This window comes from Rutidosis leptorrhynchoides, chromosome 4 (assembly GCF_046630445.1).
Source record: "Rutidosis leptorrhynchoides isolate AG116_Rl617_1_P2 chromosome 4, CSIRO_AGI_Rlap_v1, whole genome shotgun sequence".
Lineage (NCBI taxonomy): Eukaryota > Viridiplantae > Streptophyta > Magnoliopsida > Asterales > Asteraceae > Rutidosis > Rutidosis leptorrhynchoides.
Window position 1 is genome coordinate 238,944,720 of NC_092336.1, and position 10,877 is coordinate 238,955,596.

Here is a 10,877-nt window from a genome sequence, read left to right on the forward strand (position 1 = left end):
TGACCAAGAACACGGTGAACATTTGAGAAAGGTGTTAGAAGTATTGAGGAAGGAAGAATTGTACGCTAAGTTTTCAAAGTGTGCATTTTGGTTGGAAGAAGTTCAATTCCTCGGTCACATAGTGAACAAAGAAGGTATTAAGGTGGATCCGGCAAAGATAGAAACTGTTGAAAAGTGGGAAACCCCGAAAACTCCGAAACACATACGCCAGTTTTTAGGACTAGCTGGTTACTACAGAAGGTTCATCCAAGACTTTTCCAGAATAGCAAAACCCTTGACTGCATTAACGCATAAAGGGAAGAAATTTGAATGGAATGATGAACAAGAGAAAGCGTTTCAGTTATTGAAGAAAAAGCTAACTACGACACCTATATTGTCATTGCCTGAAGGGAATGATGATTTTGTGATTTATTGTGATGCATCAAAGCAAGGTCTCGGTTGTGTATTAATGCAACGAACGAAGGTGATTGCTTATGCGTCTAGACAATTGAAGATTCACGAACAAAATTATACGACGCATGATTTGGAATTAGGCGCGGTTGTTTTTGCATTAAAGACTTGGAGGCACTACTTATATGGGGTCAAAAGTATTATATATACCGACCACAAAAATCTTCAACACATATTTAATCAGAAACAACTGAATATGAGGCAGCGTAGGTGGATTGAATTATTGAATGATTACGACTTTGAGATTCGTTACCACCCGGGGAAGGCAAATGTGGTAGCCGATGCCTTGAGCAGGAAGGACAGAGAACCCATTCGAGTAAAATCTATGAATATAATGATTCATAATAACCTTACTACTCAAATAAAGGAGGCGCAACAAGGAGTTTTAAAAGAGGGAAATTTAAAGGATGAAATACCCAAAGGATCAGAGAAGCATCTTAATATTCGGGAGTCAGAGGAATGTGGTCGATTCGTAGAGGCCATCTTACGCGATCACAGAAAAGATTTTTGGTATGAAGAGTTTAGTGACAGCAATTGATAGTTGGATGTATTCTCAATGCATAATATGTAGTGACCCGAACTTTTCCATGTTTATATATATTAATTGAGATTGATATTTACATGATTAAATGTTTCCAACATGTTAAGCAATCAAACTTGTTAAGACTTGATTAATTGAAATATGTTTCATATAGACAATTGACCACCCAAGTTGACCGGTGATTCACGAACGTTAAAACTTGTAAAAACTATATGATGAGATATATATGGATATATATATAGTTAACATGATACTATGATAAGTAAACATATCATTAAGTATATTAACAATGAACTACATATGTAAAAACAAGACTACTAACTTAATGATTTTTAAACGAGACATATATGTAACGATTATCGTTGTAAAGACATTTAATGTATATATATCATATTAAGAGATATTCATACATGATAATATCATGATAATATAATAATTTAAAATCTCATTTGATATTATAAACATTGGGTTAACAACATTTAACAAGATCGTTAACCTAAAGGTTTCAAAACAACACTTACATGTAACGACTAACGATGACTTAACGACTCAGTTAAAATGTATATACATGTAGTGTTTTAATATGTATTTATACACTTTTGAAAGACTTCAATACACTTATCAAAATACTTCTACTTAACAAAAATGCTTACAATTACATCCTCGTTCAGTTTCATCAACAATTCTACTCGTATGCACCCGTATTTGTACTCGTACAATACACAGCTTTTAGATGTATGTACTATTGGTATATACACTCCAATGATCAGCTCTTAGCAGCCCATGTGAGTCACCTAACACATGTGGGAACCATCATTTGGAAACTAGCATGAAATATCTCATAAAATTACAAAAATATGAGTAATCATTCATGACTTATTTACATGAAAACAAAATTACATATCCTTTATATCTAATCCATACACCAACGACCAAAAACACCTACAAACACTTTCATTCTTCAATTTTCTTCATCTAATTGATCTCTCTCAAGTTCTATCTTTAAGTTCTAAGTGTTCTTCATAAATTCCAAAAGTTCTAGTTTCATAAAATCAAGAATACTTTCAAGTTTGCTAGCTCACTTCCAATCTTGTAAGGTGATCATCCAACCTCAAGAAATCTTTGTTTCTTACAGTAGGTTATAATTCTAATACAAGGTAATAATCATATTCAAACTTTGGTTCAATTTCTATAACTATAACAATCTTATTTCAAGTGATGATCTTACTTGAACTTGTTTTCGTGTCATGATTCTGCTTCAAGAACTTCGAGCCATCCAAGGATCCATTGAAGCTAGATCCATTTTTCTCTTTTCCAGTAGGTTTATCCAAGGAAATTAAGATAGTAATGATGTTCATAACATCATTCGATTCATACATATAAAGCTATCTTATTCGAAGGTTTAAACTTGTAATCACTAGAACATAGTTTAGTTAATTCTAAACTTGTTCGCAAACAAAAGTTAATCCTTCTAACTTGACTTTTAAAATCAACTAAACACATGTTATATATCTATATGATATGCTAACTTAATGATTTAAAACCTGGAAACACGAAAAACACCGTAAAACCGGATTTACGCCGTCGTAGTAACACCGCGGGCTGTTTTGGGTTAGTTAATTAAAAACTATGATAAACTTTGATTTAAAAGTTGTTATTCTGAGAAAATGATTTTTATTATGAACATGAAACTATATCCAAAAATTATGGTTAAACTCAAAGTGGAAGTATGTTTTCTAAAATGGTCATCTAGACGTCGTTCTTTCGACTGAAATGACTACCTTTACAAAAACGACTTGTAACTTATTTTTCCGACTATAAACCTATACTTTTTCTGTTTAGATTCATAAAATAGAGTTCAATATGAAATCATAGCAATTTGATTCACTCAAAACGGATTTAAAATGAAGAAGTTATGGGTAAAACAAGATTGGATAATTTTTCTCATTTTAGCTACGTGAAAATTGGTAACAAATCTATTCCAACCATAACTTAATCAACTTGTATTGTATATTATGTAATCTTGAGATACCATAGACACGTATACAATGTTTCGACCTATCATGTCGACACATCTATATATATTTCGGAACAACCATAGACACTCTATATGTGAATGTTGGAGTTAGCTATACAGGGTTGAGGTTGATTCCAAAATATATATAGTTTGAGTTGTGATCAATACTGAGATACGTATACACTGGGTCGTGGATTGATTCAAGATAATATTTATCGATTTATTTCTGTACATCTAACTGTGGACAACTAGTTATAGGTTACTAACGAGGACAGCTGACTTAATAAACTTAAAACATCAAAATATATTAAAAGTGTTGTAAATATATTTTGAACATACTTTAATATATATGTATATATTGTTATAGGTTCGTGAATCAACAGTGGCCAAGTCTTACTTCCCGACGAAGTAAAAATCTGTGAAAGTGAGTTATAGTCCCACTTTTAAAATCTAATATTTTTGGGATGAGAATACATGCAGGTTTTATAAATGATTTACAAAATAGACACAAGTACGTGAAACTACATTCTATGGTTGAATTATCGAAATCGAATATGCCCCTTTTTATTAAGTCTGGTAATCTAAGAATTAGGGAACAGACACCCTAATTGACGCGAATCCTAAAGATAGATCTATTGGGCCCAACAAGCCCCATCCAAAGTACCGGATGCTTTAGTACTTCGAAATTTATATCATATCCGAAGGGTGTCCCGGAATGATGGGGATATTCTTATATATATGCATCTTGTTAATGTCGGTTACCAGGTGTTCACCATATGAATGATTTTTATCTCTATGTATGGGATGTGTATTGAAATATGAAATCTTGTGGTCTATTGTTACGATTTGATATATATAGGTTAAACCTATAACTCACCAACATTTTTGTTGACGTTTTAAGCATGTTTATTCTCAGGTGATTATTAAGAGCTTCCGCTGTCGCATACTTAAATAAGGACAAGATTTGGAGTCCATGCTTGTATGATATTGTGTAAAAACTGCATTCAAGAAACTTATTTTGTTGTAACATATTTGTATTGTAAACCATTATGTAATGGTCGTGTGTAAACAAGATATTTTAGATTATCATTATTTGATATTCTACGTAAAGCTTTTTAAACCTTTATTGATGAAATAAAGGTTATGGTTTGTTTAAAAATGAATGCAGTCTTTGAAAAACGTCTCATATAGAGGTCAAAACCTCGCAACGAAATCAATTAATATGGAACGTTTTTAATCAATAAGAACGGGACATTTCATCTGTTCCCTAATTCTTAGGCTACCAAGCTAAAAGGGTGATATTCGGTATTCATAATCCAAAATAGAATGTAATTTCAAGTACTTGTGTCTATTTTGTAAAACATTTATAAAACTGCATGTATTCTCATCCCAAAAATATTAGATTTAAAAGTGGGACTATAACTCACTTTCACAGATTTTTACTTTGCCGAAAATAAGACTTGACCACTGGTCGATTCACGAACCTATAACAAATATGTACATATGTATCAAAGTATGATCAAAATATAATTACAATATTTTTTATTACGTTTTAATGATTTGAGTTTGTTAAGTCAGCAGTCCTCGTTAGTAACCTACAACTAGTTGTCCACAGTTAGATGTACAGAAATAAAGCAATATATATTATCTCGAATCAATCCACGAACTCGTGTATACAAGTCTCAGGCTAGATCACAACTCAAAGTATATATAATATTTTGGAATCAACCTCAACCCTGTATAGCTAACTCCAACATTACTGCATATAGAGTGTCTATGGTTGTTCCGAAATATATATATAGATGGGTCGATATGATATGTCAAAATATTGTATTCGGGTATCCCAAGATTACATAATATATGTTAGAATACATGTATAATACAATATAAGTTAGTTAAGTTATGATTTGTATAAATTTGTTACAAATTTCACGTAGCTACAACAAGCAAAATTATCCAATCTTGTTTTACCCATAACTTCTTCGTTTTAAATCTGTTTTGAGTGATTCAAGTTGCTATGATTTCATATTGAACTTAAGTTTATGAATCTAAACATAAAAAGTATAAGTTTATAGTCGAAAATACAGTTTACAAGTTGTTTTTGTAAAGGTAGTCATTTCAGTCGAAAGAACGGCGTCTAGATGACTATTTTGGAAAAACATACTTCCACTTTGAGTTTAACCATGATTTTTGGATATAGTTTTATGTTCATAAGAAAAATCATTTTCCCAGAAGAATAGCTTTTAAATCAAAGTTTATGATAGTTTTTAATTATCCAAACCAAAACAGCCCCCGGTTGTACTACGACGGCGTATATCCGGTTTTACGGTGTTCTTCGTGTTTTCAAGTTTTAAATCATTAAGTTAGCATATCATATAGATATAGAACATGTATCTAGTTGATTTTAAAAGTCAAGTTAGAAGGATTAACTTTTGTTTGCGAACAAGTTTAGAATATACTAAACTATGTTCTAGTGATTACAAGTTTAAATCTTTGAATAAGATAGTTATATATATATATATATATATATATATATATATATATATATATATATATATATATATATATATATATATATATATATATATATATATATATATATATATAAATCAAATGATGTTATGAACATCATTACTACCTCAAGTTTAGTAGGTAAACCTACTGGAAGTGACAAAAAATGATCTAGCTTCAAAGGATCTTGGATGGCTTGAAAGTTCTTGAAGTAGGATCATGACACAAAAACAAGTTCAAGTAAGATTTTTACTCGAATTAAGATAGTTTATAGTTATAGAAATCGAACCAAAGTTTGAATATGAATATTACCTTGAATAAGAAAGATAACCTACTGTAAATAACAAAGGTTTCTTGATCTTAGATGATTACTTGGAATGGATTAGAAAGCTTGGAAGTAAACTAGTAAACGTGAAAGGATTTTTGAAGTGTTCTTCCTATGATGATTATAGCTTGATTCTTGAAGAAATTTTTGATGAAGATGATGATAGTTTACTAGAAAAATTCGTTTATAAGTGTGTGTAAGTGTTGAGAGAGAATTAGAAAGAGAATTGGAAGTGAAATGGATTGATTGGTGAGTGGTGAATGATGAGTGGTGAGTGGGGTTAAAAGGAGTTCTAATTAGTTGACTAGTTCATGGTAGAAGTTAAATTTGATTAGTCATGCATGACATAATCAAGAGTGGAATCTCATGCTAGTTCCTATTGGTATATACTCATAGTAAGTACGTCTAGAAGCTGTGTATAATATGGATACGAATACTAAATGACTACGAGTAGAATTGTTGATGAAAATGAATGGAAATGTAATTGTAAGCATTTTTGCTAAGTAGAATTACTTTGATATGTGTCTTGAAATCTTTCAAAAGTGTACTAATACATCTTAATATACTACATGTATATTCATTTTAACTGAGTCGTTAAGTCATCGTTAGTCGTTACATGTAAGTGTTGTTTTTGAAAGCTTTAAGTTAACGATCTCATTTAATGTTGTTGAAAGCTTTAAATCAAATTTTAACACATTTTTAATAAAGATATTAACCCAAACAAAAAAAATTTCGAGCTGACCTGGCAGCTCGATCCCAGCCAGGGGTTGCCACCCCTTGGACCCCGCTATCAGGGGCACTGCTCCCGAACCCCCGTCATAATCAAGATAAGTTCAAACAAGTGTGCACTTCACATTTTCCCAAACTTGTTCGATATTTATCAAGGTTATTTTGGTTAACAAATTAATTCCATTACACTTAAATCATATTGGTGACACAAATCACCAACAATGAATATATCATAATATGATACATATGTATTTAGTAAGGCGTTGCTATAACGATAATCGTTATATATATCGTTTTGAGTTTCATAATTCAATAGTCTCATTTTATGTATATAACTCATTGTTAATATATCTAGTAAGATACTTACTTTTCATAATATCATGTTAGCTATTTACATATCCATATATATATCATCATATAGTTTTTACAAGTTTTAACGTTCGTGAATCGCCGGTCAACTTGGGTGGTCAATTGTCTACATGAAACCTATTTCAATTAATCAAGTCTTAACAAGTTTGATTTCTTAACATGTTGGAAACATTTAATCATGTAAATATCAACTTCATTTAATATATATAAATATGGAAAAGTTTGGGTCACTACATATAGTACATACATATATCTAATTAGTCAAGAAAAAAGTGATTTTGAAATTTGAAGAAAAAAAATGATAACTTTGGTTACATAAAATGTGAAGGACAATATAAAATGTGAAGGACAATGTTGATAATACAACTTCGGAAAAGAGATAGTTATGTGACTTGAATTTTTTGAAAAAGAGCTGTATTTGTTTGAGTCTAGTAAACTAGTTTCCTTTTTTATACCATAATCACATAAAATACTAGTACTTGTCTAAAAGTATGGGATGACCATGACCCTCTTTGATCTACATGTAGGTCCGTCTTTGAATGTAGTTAATAATTACATTATAATTAAGGTTGGAGATCTCGGATCTCAGGGAGATCTCATTTGACACTTTTTAGGAGATCTCGGCATTTCGAAAAAATCTCGAAGAAATCTCGGACGTTGACTTACGTTGACTTTTTAGTTTTTATAATATAAATATATACAAATAAATAAATATATGTATATTTATATACATTTTTACGAGATTTTACAAAAAAATTTAAGAAATGAGCTTGAAAATTCGAAAAATTACGAGATTTTATGAGAAAATTCAATAAATGAGCGAGAAAATTCGAGAAATCGTGGCTTTGATCAAGTTTGACCCCGTTGACCGTGAAATCTCGGGAGATGGACATCTCATTTCGGCAGTCATCCAAGTAAGAGATTTCAGAGAGATTTTTGAGAGAAATAAGGAGATTTACAACACTGATTATAATATCTAATATCTAATACTAAACTACATTTCTGTCCACTAATGCATTTTTGTATCATAATCATTGTTTATATTTAGGTGTTTGTTCCTTTCTTATGTTGTGTCTGGGGTCGGTTTGTGAAATGTCCCGTTCTTATTGATTAAAAACGTTCCATATTAATTGATTTCGTTGCGAGGTTTTGACCTCTATATGAGACGTTTTTCAAAGACTGCATTCATTTTAAAATAAACCATAACCTTTATTTCATCAATAAAGGTTTAAAAAGCTTTACGTAGATTATCAAATAATGATAATCTAAAATATCCTGTTTACACACGACCATTACATAATGGTTTACAATACAAATATGTTACAACAAAATAAGTTTCTTGAATGCAGTTTTTACACAATATCATACAAGCATGGACTCCAAATATCATCCTTATTTAAGTATGCGACAGCGGAAGCTCTTAATAATCACCTGAGAATAAACATGCTTAAAACGTCAACAAAAATGTTGGTGAGTTATAGGTTTAACCTATATATATCAAATCATAATAATAGACCACAAGATTTCATATTTCAATACACATCCCATACATAGAGATAAAAATCATTCATATGGTGAACACCTGGTAACCGACATTAACAAGATGCATATATAAGAATATCCCCATCATTCCGGGACACCCTTCGGATATGATATAAATTTCAAAGTACTAAAGCATCCGGTACTTTGGATGGGGTTTGTTAGGCCAATAGATCTATCTTTATGATTCGCGTCAATTAGGGTGTCTGTTCCCAAATTCTTAGATTACCAGACTTAATAAAAAGGGGCATATTCGATTTCGATAATTCAACCATAGAATGTAGTTTCACGTACTTGTGTCTATTTTGTAAATCATTTATAAAACCTGCATGTATTCTCATCCCAAAAATATTAGATTTTAAAAGTGGGACTATAACTCACTTTCACAGATTTTTACTTCGTTGGGAAGTAAGACTTGGCCACTGGTTGATTCACGAACCTATAACAATATATACATATATATCAAAGTATGTTCAAAATATATTTACAACACTTTTAATATATTTTGATGTTTTAAGTTTATTAAGTCAGCTGTCCTCGTTAGTAACCTACAACTAGTTGTCTACAGTTAGATGTACAGAAATAAATCGATAAATATTATCTTGAATCAATCCACGACCCAGTGTATACGTATCTCAGTATTGATCACAATTCAAACTATATATATTTTGGAATCAACCTCAACCCTGTATAGCTAACTCCAACATTCACATATAGAGTGTCTATGGTTGTTCCGAAATATATATAGAAGTGTCGACATGATAGGTCGAAACATTGTATACGTGTCTATGGTATCTCAAGATTACATAATATACAATACAAGTTGATTAAGTTATGGTTGGAATAGATTTGTTACCAATTTTCACGTAGCTAAAATGAGAAAAATTATCCAATCTTGTTTTACCCATAACTTCTTCATTTTAAATCCGTTTTGAGTGAATCAAATTGCTATGGTTTCATATTGAACTCTATTTTATGAATCTAAACAGAAAAAGTATAGGTTTATAGTCGGAAAAATAAGTTACAAGTCGTTTTTGTAAAGGTAGTCATTTCAGTCGAAAGAACGACGTCTAGATGACCATTTTAGAAAACATACTTCCACTTTGAGTTTAACCATAATTTTTGGATATAGTTTCATGTTCATAATAACAATCATTTTTTCAGAATAACAACTTTTAAATCAAAGTTTATCATAGTTTTTAATTAACTAACCCAAAACAGCCCGCGGTGTTACTACGACGGCGTAAATCCGGTTTTACGGTGTTTTTCGTGTTTCCATGTTTTAAATCATTAAGTTAGCATATCATATAGATATAGAACATGTGTTTAGTTGATTTTAAAAGTCAAGTTAGAAGGATTAACTTTTGTTTGCGAACAAGTTTAGAATTAACTAAACTATGTTCTAGTGATTACAAGTTTAAACCTTCGAATAAGATAGCTTTATATGTATGAATCGAATGATGTTATGAACATCATTACTACCTTAAGTTCCTTGGATAAACCTACTGGAAAAGAGAAAAATGGATCTAGCTTCAACGGATCCTTGGATGGCTCGAAGTTCTTGAAGCAGAATCTTGACACGAAAACAAGTTCAAGTAAGATCACCACTTGAAATAAGATTGTTATAGTTATAGAAATTGAACCAAAGTTTGAATATGATTATTACCTTGTATTAGAATGATAACCTACTGTAAGAAACAAAGATTTCTTGAGGTTGGATGATCACCTTACAAGATTGGAAGTGAGCTAGCAAACTTGAAAGTATTCTTGATTTTATGTAACTAGAACTTGTAGAATATATGAAGAACATTTAGAACTTGAAGATAGAACTTGAGAGAGATCAATTAGATGAAGAAAATTGAAGAATGAAAGTGTTTGTAGGTGTTTTTGGTCGTTGGTGTATGGATTAGATATAAAGGATATGTAATTTTGTTTTCATGTAAATAAGTCATGAATGATTACTCATATTTTTGTAATTTTATGAGATATTTCATGATGGTTCCCACATGTGTTAGGTGACTCACATGGGCTGCTAAGAGCTGATCATTGGAGTGTATATACTAATAGTACATACATCTAAAAGCTGTGTATTGTACGAGTACGAATACGGGTGCATACGAGTAGAATTGTTGATGAAACTGAACGAGGATGTAATTGTAAGCATTTTTGTTAAGTAGAAGTATTTTGATAAGTGTATTGAAGTCTTTCAAAAGTGTATAAATACATATTAAAACACTACATGTATATACATTTTAACTGAGTCGTTAAGTCATCGTTAGTCGTTACATGTAAGTGTTGTTTTGAAACCTTTAGGTTAACGATCTTGTTAAATATTGTTAACCCAATGTTTATAATATCAAATGAGATTTTAAATTATTATATTATCATGATATTAT